The sequence below is a fragment of the Mercenaria mercenaria genome, chromosome 19 (genome assembly GCF_021730395.1).
Source record: "Mercenaria mercenaria strain notata chromosome 19, MADL_Memer_1, whole genome shotgun sequence".
In the NCBI taxonomy this organism is placed as follows: domain Eukaryota; kingdom Metazoa; phylum Mollusca; class Bivalvia; order Venerida; family Veneridae; genus Mercenaria; species Mercenaria mercenaria.
In genome coordinates, this window is record NC_069379.1 from 21,217,175 (window position 1) to 21,230,907 (window position 13,733).

Below are 13,733 nucleotides of genomic sequence, written 5' to 3' on the forward strand. Positions count from 1 at the left end.
TCTCTCTCTCTCTGTGTGTGTGTGTGTGTGTGTTTGTGTGTGTGTGTGTGTGTGTGTGTGTTCGGGTTTAACGTCGTTATTTTATTTTTCTTTTTTTTTTCTTTTTGATCTGGTGCCAGTGTGCATGACATGTTGTCATATTAAGGGGTACATTTGTGCCAAGTAATATTAAAATCTCTTCATTGAGTGTCGGGTTAGACACAGAACAGGAAAAAAGGTCTATCTAACTTTGACCTCCAAGAGTAACGTTGATATTCAAGCTAGTGGTTGAGGTTTTGCACATGACACATTGTATTATCCAGGGGAATAGTTTTGTCAAATCATATCTAAATATTATTTTGCACTACAAAATTATAGACCGGACAGGAAAAAAAGCACTATTGACTTCGATCTCCAAGTGTGACATTAAGCTTCGAGCTAAAGTTCTGGGTGTTCCGTATGACACGTCGTCTGATTATGGGGAACATTTATGTAAAATAATATTTTAATCCTTTGTGCAAAGTAATATCAAAATCCCTTCATGGATTGTTGAGTTACAGACCAAACAGCAAAAAGGCTCTGTTGACCTTTGACCTCCAATTTGACTTTGACCTTTGAGCTAGGGGTACGGATTTTGCGCATGACACGTCCTTTCATCATTGTGGAAACATTTGTGCCAGTAAAATTAAAATCTCTTGATGATTGCCTCAGAGCTATGGACTGGACATGAAATTACAGACGGTCAGAATGACGGACGGATGAAAAGCGCACTCTTATAGTCTCCGAAACTGTTATTCAACCAGTACGGGACTAAAAATTTTAGTTTAGTTTAATCATATTTTATTGTAATTATCACACAAGACATTATGGTAATTGTACATTAAGACAATAATATACAGATACATATGTCAACATATATTCAACAGCAAACTATCAATACATCAAGAAATATATAATACTACTGTACATTAAGAAATATTCGGTAACTTTGCAAAGGTGCGATGATACAAAAGGGATGGACCACAAGTTTTGCCAACATTAGAAATCGGTCCGTCCCTGAAAAACTTTTCTGGCCCTATCGCAGAATATTCGAAGACCCGATCAAATATAAACTAGCATATTTAGGTTGCTCTACCGCTTTTTATTACTAGCCATAAAATATTTATTTTCAAAATAGTGTGAAGAAATACTTTGGAAAACTTTTATAATTATCTTAAGAGGCGTATGACAGGGAAATGAGCCTGAAGGCCATGATGGTCCTATATCGCTCACCTGACTCCAATGGGTACATGTTTTCTTGATAATGGCCCCTGATTACTGGAATCATTCTGTGAAATGTGACAATGAAGACAGTAAAACCTTCGACTACTGCAAAGATCTAGGTCTTTAAACATGGAAATTACAGTAGCTGATTCGCCAAGACATAACTTACACTTGTCTGTTAACAACAATAATCCAAATTAATGAAACTACAAAACTTAATAAACCTTGATAAAGGAAAAAATCGGAAAAGTGGTATTCTACTATTATATCATTTCCCAGGGGTGCTGGGTAGACAAATTGTTCATGTTTGCAGGAAACCACTGATCATGTTCTGTTGGAGGGTGTAATTTTTACGTACTGGACATTAAGTAGAAATTGCATCCTCTAGGAATTTATAAAGTGGCTTTAATGGTTGATTTAATTTGTTAGTTATTTATTGTCTGTGATGTATGTGCATCTGAAACGAGGAATAACTATTACATTTAAGAGCCTGCTTAGTGAAAGCCAGCAACAGCCTATGTGAAACAATTTAGTAAAGATTATATATTTCGGCAGCGATATGTACGTAGCGGAAAAAAAATAAATGCATGCAATTATGTTTAGTTGTATGGCAGAAACTAAATGATTTTGGAAAAACTATTGGATTATTTCTTAAGGACATGTATTTGTTGCTGAGAGAAATTGGGAACATTTTCTGATTATCACGGACCATGGAACTTAAACTCTATTCTTACATGTTACATAGATTCTGCCTCCGTTTGTCAATTAGCTTGAAACATTTTATTATTTCCTCACAGCTTGTTCACGAATAGTAAAAACGGATTTTTTCTTCCTGCCTATACATCATTGAAATGAATTTTCCGGCAAATGACAATATCTGATTTTCAGTGGGATAATTTGAGGATATTTTATTTCCATTAATTCACTTTCCTGATCTAAAGAACAACAAAACCTACCAGCACAATATCCAAATTATTTTTCCTTTAAGGGTTCAAATTCATAATAATTATGTTTCTCTGTAAAAGCCATGATTTTTTGTAAAATGTCTTCTTGCGGTCTTCCATCGGATACGAAATTCTTCTAACCATTACAATGTTGCGAAAACTCTGGTCCTGACAGACAAAAATGGCACACAAAATATTTAGTTCTCCATAAAATATCCTGACGTACAAAGAAAATTTAATTATTCGAAGTTTTCATTCGACCATTATAGGCTAAACTCTAGTTCTGTTTGGGAATTCCATACTAAAATAGAGAAAAGTGGAAACTTCACAGGTCGCCCAACACGACAAAAACGAAAATGTTGCAGGCTCGGTTTGATTGAGCCTGTTCATGGACGGTAGTGGAAATGCATTTTCCGTTTACCGTTTCTAAAGTCGGACTTGACTTACAGTTTCTATAAAAGTGTATTCTTGCATAAAAACTACTTTTTTCACTGGAGTCACCCATGTATAAACGGGAGCAGACTGATATTTGGCATCTGCATCTTGTTTCTTCCATAATAACCTCTTCTTGTAGCATTATAGATAAAATGTAATCCATAGTATGTTTAGCTGTATCAGTTTCCAACCCCAAACGTACTGCCCCCATCAATGTTCGCTCTAGCTTCTCTTAGAGTTTACTCCCTTTACAAAGCGTCCGTTCAGTTATTGTAAATAACTGTGAATAAATAAGTATCGCGTGTAACTTGTGCTATTGCCCGTTTATAGGCATTATATTAATGATTTTTGTTAGTATCAGTCGGTTTGTTTTAACTGATTTTTCGCAGAATTCATATAATAAACCTCGAAAGCTAGTCACTAGCTTCGTACTCATCCGTTCTCTAAGTGTGTTCGTACTCAAAATAATTCGAATGTAAAGTTGTTATTCTTAAAATTGTGTTCCCGTTTATCAATTTTTTAAGTTATATGCAAAAGTATGTGTAATGTAACGTTTGTAATAACTAAAAATAAAAATAAGATTCTCAAAAACCTTCAAATCATGCTTTTGGTAGTGTTGTTGTTATACGTGCCCCGGTTATGGATATTTAAAACATGTTTACCGTTTCCAAGAACAACCGAATGGTAACTAAAAATGTACCGGAATCGTAAAGTCATCACATAAGGAAACAATGCATTTAGTCGTCGTGTAATGTTTTTTATGCAAGAATAGCGACAATACACGTTTGTTTTGTGTATTAACGCCTGCAGAAGCCCTTGGGATATGTTTGTGACCTCGACCTTCGGTCTCGGTCACAAACAATCCCGCGGGCTTCTGCAGACGTTAATACACAAAAAACGTGTATTATCCCTACACATATCAACACTTCTATAAATTGACATAGTAACCTAAACACTTCCAACTTTCTTACAATTTAATAGAGAAATAATGCCGAGGTACAGTGGTAATCAAGGTCATTTTTCCGATAAAGGTTACAAGCATATTCATTAAGAAGCAACTTTAATTAAACCTTTTGAATGTTAATATGTTTTATTCTATGACTCGACATAGTGACATATTTTTGACATCGGTTGAAAAACGTCGAGTAGGTGTATGAAGATAACACTCTGCTACACAGATGACAAATCGCTTCACTTCTTCTGTAAAATAAAGTGTATGAGTACGGCTTACAAACCTTGTAAGATTCATTCTGGGTCATTGTAATTTTGCAACTATACGTGGCAGATTTATTGAAAGATATTATGACCGAACTGTTTAGTGTGAAACATTTTTCCGTTTTACGCTGTGATTTCCTCGTTGTGTCTGACAGAACAAGCGGAGAACTCTTTTATATGCAGTTTCCGAATCGAAGAGGGACTGACCTGTCTTGTTATCTGTCTTCTGGTCTTTTTTTGTCAATATGTCATTTGCAAATATATTGAATACATGCGTTTTTTTCTTAAGGTTTGATATTTATACAAATTTACAAGTCCATTTTTCTGTTTTCTGTTGCCATTGCGCGTGTTAGGGATTCATCAAGCACAGATAACTTTTATTTACACTGCCCTGTGACTTTGGAACATGGTTGGACTAAAAGTGAGGTTATGTGCGTACCTTGAACCGGTTTAAGCTTCCTAGTGGTTATTAGATTTTATTATACCTCACATAAATATCCAATGCAAATTTCCTATTAGTTTAACTTGAATATTATATCATATTCCCCAATGATTTTATAACTCATACGCAAAATCGTTATTTTCAATTTCTGCGCAGGAGATATGATCCATAATTTCATATCACATGCGCAACAGCGTTATTTTGTTTTTCTGCGCATGTGATATTATTTTTTCATATCACCCGTTGAGAGATTGATACTTACGCATTGATTTAAAGACTGAATCGATAAATTTTCAGACGAGGCGCTTATATAATTATACTTTAGGATTAAATTACCCTTTTCTGGGGCTCTTGCATGTACGAATCCGGCCGAATATTCTTTTTAATGCTACGTGCAAAATATTTCGAAAACAACTTTTCATCTAATATTGAATCGAAACTACCACCATGAGATTGGTAATGATCTAACTAAGAAAATGAGTGCTCACACTTATATGTTTCGTTTAGAAAAAAGAAAGCTATCACCGTTTTTCAAATGTTACTGATTGACGCAATGTTGAAATATTAGAATAAATATACTGCTGGCGCCTCGGTCGATATTCATATATCTCGTGGTGAACATTTTTCATATCACCCTCTCAGGAATGCAATATTTATATAATGTTCCCTTGACTCTTTGTTCGTTTTGTCTTCGTGTGTTTACTTTGTCTGTGTATGTGCGTGTGTTTACTTTGTCTGTGTATTTGCGTGTGTTTACTTTGTCTGAGTATGTGCATGTGTTTACTTTGTCTGTGTATGTGCGTGTGTTTATATGTGCTGGTCCAGCGTGATGTGAGTTGTGCTTTTGAGAGACTGTGATGTTTTGTTTTTTGTTGTTCTTTTTTTATTTTAAAACATGGCTTTACCTGTTGGATATTTCATCTTTTTTTATTTTCACTTTTGGTGAGTATATTATTTTCTTTATCAATATATGCATATAAAACTGCTTTACACTTTATTCACTATTAACAAAGTGAGAGGGGAGCATTTCCCTTTTTCTTTCTGATAATGAAATAAACTACTACATAGAGAGCCTTAGCAAGAACAACACACACTATATGAAGGTGAACAAATGTTGTTTTATTACTTCATGGTAGTCTTCACTTGACGAAATGACGACTATGTTTCTGTTTTTGTAAAGCATTGATATCATAAATCTTTATATTGCTCATTTTCTTTGCAATGACAATAATAATTGAATACAAAAATGATCTATTGTTTATTGAATTGAGTATAGAACTATGTGTCTGACCTTTCATCTTGATGTAGCGTTTATCTTATAAATTGTCGTGTAATACATTTATTGTAGGCACTCTATAAATTGTTTGAAGTTTAATCTGTCTAGTCAATGAGTAAATATAAACGTTCATATTATTCTGTATTTTCGCTTTTAGAATTATTTAATACCCAAAAACTAAATTCACAGTATTTGAAAGATGTAATACTAAGTTTTTAAGATTTTCTTTTCTGAAATTTACAGAGAACTGTTTCAATTTTTATACCGTGTTTATGCATGGCAATGAAATGTTGACAGATTTCTATGGTGCTCAAAAAGGCTAAGGGATTATCAGAAGTAGCTAAATCAGCTATACCCGTTCATATATATGTCATGATTGCCTCCAGAGATTTTATAACCTTGTATTTTTCTGAACTATTTCTATTTTCAGTGTAGATTTGAAATCTTAATCAGTTAGTCTTCAGATACATCGGAATCCCGTTACTAAGTTACATTTGTCACCTTGTCAGTTGTATTGTTTTCTGTTGGAACTGACGTTAATGCCAATAGTATGACCTTTTCTTGCTAGCCATTGTCTATCATTTACTTTCATGGTGGAAAGCGTTAGTCACCTCTGAACGGGTTATAAAAGCAAAATAAATTGGCTTCTTCAAGAACAAAATCCATTTGAAGTCGATGTAACTAAGGTACATACTGCTCTTCTAATAAAGTGATAAGATAATCTTTCCAAAGGACAAGCTCATATTGCCTGGCTGATAAATGGAACGACATATTTTTATTAATGGCTTTTAGGCTTGATCTTTATCACTCTATCATGTAAATGTGTCACGTATATGACAAAAGCAGACATCAGAAATAGCAATTTATATTGTTCTATTAACAGCACAACAAACTTAATCACACTGAGCACTCAGAAAATGGACGTCAAATTATACAAGATCGAAAGTCATATGCCGCTCGTATCACTTATATAACATAAGAAACTATCAAATAAAAACGAGAGTACTGCATTATGTGGATGTAAAATTGACTAGACATCACATTCTATTTTGAGCTATCAGGACATTAAATATGATAACATATCTGCTACATTCTCTGTGTCACTATTTAGAAAAGACCAAAGGTATAAATTTAAAGTCTAGTTTAACTGCAATATTTTATAATCATTATACATTTTTTTTTATTTTCATTTTATTTTACATTTGTCCATTACATTTTATTACAAGTGGATTTTCAAGTGAGTTTACCGATTTTTATAATTTATATAGCATTGTGTTGCCAATAAATTGCTCTATAATGTGCCGAAAACCGCATCTAAAAATAATAAGCGGTTACGGAACTACATGCGAAGTAACATTACATATTGAACGCCCCTCGTATACCCTTTCGGTTACATTGTAAATAAGTACAAGTATTGATATTTTGTGTCTTACAATCAGATGGACAGAAGGCAATAGAATTTTCCATTATTGTTTCGCAAGACTCTTTAAGACTCTTTCATTTTTGACGCTATAGGTCAGTGTTGCTACATCAGATTAGGTGCGAACAAAAGTCCCAGACAAATCATTTCCTTTATGACAAATGCAAATTGATATATATGACAGGATATCATTTTTCATCACTTACAGCTGCTTTTTATGATAATAGTTTCTCCAACTCCTCATATCTCTTTTGGACATGCCATTCATTATTGGCGAGCAAGGTTAAAAATATAACCGTTAACACTTAGAAGTATAATCGACAATTAAACCACTTTTATGAAATAGTGTGTGATTAGGCCTCACCAAATTAAAAAGTTGTTCATCGGATTTGCCGCTCGTATATTTTCAGAAACAAACAAAACAATATTTTTTGTTTGTTTTTGACTTGCGCTCGCCCCATTGAAAAAAATCAATCCAAAATTTTTTGGTGCGCTACTTTTTACGGACGTACAAGTGTATAAATGCTTATAATTCCAGTCCCAGATTGTTCTCAAATGGATTTTAATCAAAATAAATACATACTACTCTCACATCGTCTATAAAAAATCATAACAGTTGTATTTAGTTGCATTAAAATTATTTCCCCTTTATGCAGTTACGCCATTTTCTTCCAATGTTTACCAAATTACATGCTACAAAAATTGATTTATTTCATTGAAAACTGGATGAAGAAAAAAACAAACTAATTAATTTGATAACATCAGTCTACATTATTTTGGTAAGGGTAAATACTTACTGATGCATGTCACTTAGCACTTATCTGTTTTCCCTGTCCAAATGATCAGCATTTGCATACGAAGGTTGGTGGGGTAAGGAATTTACATTATGAGTTGTTTTCAGAACAGTTTCGATTTTCAAATTTTCCAATCATTTAGTACACTAATGTTAATGCACGTTAATCTCCATTTCAGACCTTAATTGAGACTTTGTTTCAACAAATTTAATATTTTATGAAAGTTTAAAGTTAGAAAAAGAGCTGTACATAAGACATCATGCTCGATTTTTCTGAATCAGAGCTTTGCCAGTAAAAGGGGCATAATAGTCAGAAGCTTTGAAAGTAACAGAGCTATTGGTCATTATATAAAACTTAATTAAAAATATTCTATGTTAAAAAGGGGCATAATTCTGTCTAAATTCAGACTTAAGAGTATTGTTTCTCCTGGTGTAGACTTTGACAGTAAATAACTATTCTAAGTTTCAAATCAAAAACTTTAATAGATCTAGTAACATTCGCAGAGATATTTGATGTATCAAAAACGTTGTAAAGTCAGCTAAAAATGCTACATTTTCATAGCAGTAGATATTAAGTCACATATGTATGTGATAAGTATGGTGTAAGGTTATGCATTGTTGTTTATTACATATTTTCTAACAGCATTTTCAAAAGCATGCATTATTTGATTACAGTGTACTGTATGACAATGTTATTACCCGTTTTCACGAGTTCGCTTTGTTGTGCGTCTGCAGGTCAGATTTTCTCAATCCCTGGGGACTTACTTTTAAATTTAAAAGTGCTATACATTCTATTTTAAAATTTTTATTAGTCAGTCGAGAGACAAATGATGACAGATATATTTCTTCGCTCTTCGCTCATCGGCAAATCCGATGAACAACTTTTTAATTTGGTGAGGCCTTAAATGGCTTTTTCTGGAACCTAAAGTCGCTTTGTACGAATTCCGAAAAAAGAATAATACAAAATGAACAGTACCACGAAACCCACGAAACATAATCCTGATTACGCAGATGGAGCATCATTGACATTGTCACAGGTCCAAAACATACTACAGGATCCGACAGTGCGTTTGCTTTAGAGTAAACCGAACTAGAACAATGCTATCGATCTTTCGTTTAGGAGTGTCAATTTTATTGGTACGCAAACCGTTACACAGTTATTATATGTAGCTGATTTCAGAGACTAACATTTCGCAGAAATACTGAACTTTAAGGTTAGATCCCAACATTATGATGATATCAGAGAAAATAAGTACATTAGTGTTTACGTATCATATGACATTATCCAATACCTAGTGGAATTCGTACACTTTTTAAACATGAACTACAGTTTATAACATAATAGAAAATTGCATTTGTTTTGCACATACATGTTAGTTCACTCGAATTATAAACGTAGGCATTACTTGCAATAATGTTCTGATGACCAATCCTATATCTACTTGATTGTTTCTGTTATGGAAAATATTTATCGTTTGGTTTTTCTTAATGTGATGGGAATTTCCACTCGTTGTTTTATTTACGTCAATCATGGTTATAATAGATACCTTACTGGTTTACGTATGTTAGCACATATTTGTAATAACATGTACTACAATTTAAGTGTGCGTTTGTTTGTTTGTGTTGGGTTTAACGCCGTTTTTCAACAGTATTTCAGTTATGTAACGGCGGGCAGTTAACCTAACCAGTGTTCCTGGATTCTGTACCAGTACAGACCTGTTCTCCGCAAGTAACTGCCAACTTCCCCACATGAATCAGAGGTGGAGGACTAATGATTTCAGACACAATGTCGTTTATCAAATAGTCACGGAGAACACACGCCCCGCCCGAGGATCGAACTCGCGACCACGCGATCCGTAGACCGACGCTCTACCTACTGAGCTAAGCGGGCGGGTTTTTAAGTGTGCGTATATTGTTACAACGTATATTATACGATTCACTAATCAATATATTAAGAGTCTTACAAGTTATCAGCAGAACATAGAATATTATTTCATTCTTTAATTTGTTATATATTTTTGTTGCAAAATGAATATGGAGGGTAAATAAAAAATATTGACACTGTTATCTTATTTCAGTAGTGTGTATATTTTCATAGAACCTCCTATGTAGAAAAGGAATTATCTGTCAAAGTTGTACAGAGCTTCTATATGCCACATTGCAAAGAACAATTTGTTTTTGCATTCAGTATTGCTAAGAAACAACATTTTTAAAAAGAAAAAAAAATATATATATGATAGTCTTGTCTAAATTGTTTTATATATATATATATATATATATATATATATATATGGTTTAAAGATTTAGCAGTGACTCCATTAAAAATAAAGTGGCATTTTAACTAAACGTTGTAAATTTTACTTGAAGGTCAATTTAAAAGTAATATTCGTTTAAACGTTTACTATTTCATTGTGATCGTAGCATGCTAATCATTGTCCTTGTGGATAACCAAGTCTTCTCAACCTTACTGTGTAGAAGTAAAAGTTGTCGTGTGTATATCTCGTCATCTCTATACCATTCCGTAAGTACTTAGCGATTAAAATAGCGATGACTATCAAAATCTATAAAAAAAGAAACAATTAAGTGTTCTTGTGCTGTATGTGACGTTCTTAAGTACAAAGTGTACGAGATGAAATTGCTTTGATTACTAATTTATCAAAGCCAATTTATACCATCAGTTCAAGACTTTACTGTCTCCTGCCAAATATGTGTTTTGTATAAATAATTGTATGAAAAGTATCAACAGTTGATAGTCTTGTCTAAATTGTTTAGAAAATAGAGTGCATAGCAGAATGCCTATTTATATTATGACTTGAGTCTAGTTCTTCTATCAACATAACTTGATAGCTTGGCATATACCTATTGGCTGGACATAAATTATCAAATCGTTATACTTTAGATAACAAGAGTGCCAGAATATCACAATATACGCCCGTCACAGCAAATTTCTTTACACTAGCACCTGTATTTGCAAATGGAATTTTAATTTTCTAGTTGTTTACAATGTTTTTGTTTTTTTTAGAAATTATTGTAATTCTTTATTTTTTTAAGTCCGGAAAAAAATCCTTACCAGGTAGAGATATCTTAAAAAAACCCCAAAATTTGAAAGTAACATCAATGTTGTACCACAGAAAAGTGGTCTTGGTTTTTCCCTGCGGTCAATTATAAAAAATTTACGATGTAAGTTATTTATAGTAACAACTAAGGGAAAAAAAATACAAGTCCATACTAAAATCCTTACCATGTAGAGATAGCTCAAAATACACCTCAGAATTGGATGTAACATGCATGTTGTACTACAGAAAAGTGGTCTCGATTTTTCCCTACGACTTGTAATGAAAATGTTACAATATAAGCTATTTATAGTAATAGCAAAGGGAAGTAATTCAAAAGAAGGGACCAGTGCATGACACTCTGTCTCATGATAGTGTACAATTGTGCCAAGTTACATCAAAATCCCCCCATGCATGAAGAAGAAATGCTCCAGACAAAGTCATTCTTGTATCTGACATTTGGCCTCTAAGTGTGACCTTGACCTTAGACCTAGGGACCTGGTTCTTGTGCATGACACTCCGTCTCATGCTTGTGAACATTTGTGCCAAGTTGTATCAAAATCCCCCATGCCTGAAGAAGAAATGCTCCGGACAAAGTTTTCATTCTTGTATCCTTGACCTTTAAGTGTGACCTTGACCTTACCCCTAGGGACCTGTTTCTTGCGCATGACACTCCGTCTCATGATGGTGAACAATTGTGCCAAGCTACATCAAAGTCCTTTCACGCATGAAGAAGAAATGCTCCGGACAAAGTTTTCATTCTTGTATTATTTGACCTCTAAGTGTGACCTTAACCTTAGATCTAGGGACCTTGTTCTTACGCATGACACTCCGTCTAATTATGATAAACAACTGTGCCAAGCTACATCAAAATCCTTCCATGCATGAAGAAGATATGTTCCGGACAAAGTCATTCTTGAATTTTTCATTCTTGTATCCTTGACCTCTAAGTGTAACCTTGATCTTAGACCTAGGGACCTGGTTTTTGCGCAAGACACCCCGTCTCATGATGATGAACAATTGTGCCAACTTTCGTCAAAATCCCTCCATGCATGAAGAAGATATGCTCCAGACAAAGTCATTCTTGAATTATACCTTTGACCTCTAAGTGTGACCTTGACTTTAAACCTACGGACCTGGTTCTTCCGCAAGACACTCCGTCTCGTGATGGTGAACAACTGTGCCAAGTTTCATTAAAATCCCTCCATGCATGTAGAAGATATGCTCCGGACAAGGTCTGTGGACGCCGCCCACCCGCCCGCCCGCCAGGGGCGTTCACATAATACGTCCCGTTTTTCAAACGGGCGTATAAAAAAACAAAAAAAAAACACAATGAAATGTTTAAGTTTTTCATTGGCGTTATTGACAATGTAACTGACTTCAATTGATTCACATACAGCAAACATCCATATAATTTCAAACATTTAAAAAAACTTGCATAACAGCCACCTGAACCACTGTCACAGGCAAATATAGCTAGAACACGGGGGAGGAAGTGTCACACGAAGGATGGAGTTCTTCTAATAACCTGTCATGTTTTCTTCTGATAACTGTTACGGAGTTCCTGGAAAACGTTACAGAGTTCTTCTGATGTCTGAATGACGAGCCAATGAATCGGTGGATAAAATGGTACAGTGAAACACCGCTCGCTCGAGCATCGATGACTCGAGCACCCGGGCTCGCTCGAGCAATTCATGTGGTCCCGGCCAATTTCCTTCTATTTTCTATGAGAAATTACCACGGCTGGGTCGAGCATCGATAACTCGATCGCTCGAGCATGACACCTGGTCCCTGTGTATTAATTTACTCTTTGTTGCTTATGGCAAACTCGAGCAGAGGTGTCAAAATTTTTCACACCTTCGGCGATCAAAATGTATCCGTTAATTTAAAATTTTCGCACGTCGTGAGAATTGCCTGGTCTATTCCCCGACTATCTTAAATGTTTGTTTGTCGGTATATTTGATCTGATAATGAGATAAATTATTGATGAAAAGTGGAAGAAAATTTTTATTGATCAAAATTGTTATTAATTAATATTTTTTATTACCTTTTTTTTCCTGCGGGATCGAGAAGATTATTATGAGATTTTAATATTTTAATCAACAGTTGTTTGCGTGCAAATAAAGGAAATAAGATAGCATTTTCATAAAATTGAGACGATAATTATGAAATCTTAATTTGGAGAAGAAAATTGCGAATTCGATTACAGTATTTCAATAAAAAAAAATGAAATGTCTTAGCTGTTTCTTCACATCTGCCATTTACGATCTATCATAAATAACGTTTGTAATACGTTTTTTGAAAATGTCATGAGTGTATTATTATTACGCATCACCGTTTCCTCTGCAAATGGTCTCGATGACAATTGGTAAAACAAACTTCAATTTTCTTCGTATGTTGGTCAATGTTTGGATCGCTCGAAACCATGGATAACTCGAGCATTTTGCTCATCCCCTTGCGACCTCGAGCGAGCGGTGTTTCACTGTAATTATTTATCTTTAAATAGAGAGAATGAGGTGTAAAACTAAAGTTTGATGATCAAGGTTGCCTGATGTATTGTGCTATGCGTCAGAAAAAAACTGTTTAGTCTAATAATCAGTGCCACTTCTTTGACATGAAGACATTTTGAGTAAAATATCGAAATCGTTTGCTTTTTCATACATATTATTCTTCTTATTCACGTTCTTCATCCTCACCACATGCAATAGAATAATTTTAGAACCATTTTCTAACAATTTTATGCCCGATTTTTCAAATGTTACGGAATTCAGGTGATAACTCTGAAGATGTCACAGAGTTCTTATGATAACTTTTATTACTGCCAGGGTGTTTCTTGAGCTATGTTAAGATACTTTTTAGCTAATTTAATTATTTACAAAGGGTGTTAATGATGTTCTAACGTAATATATTTAT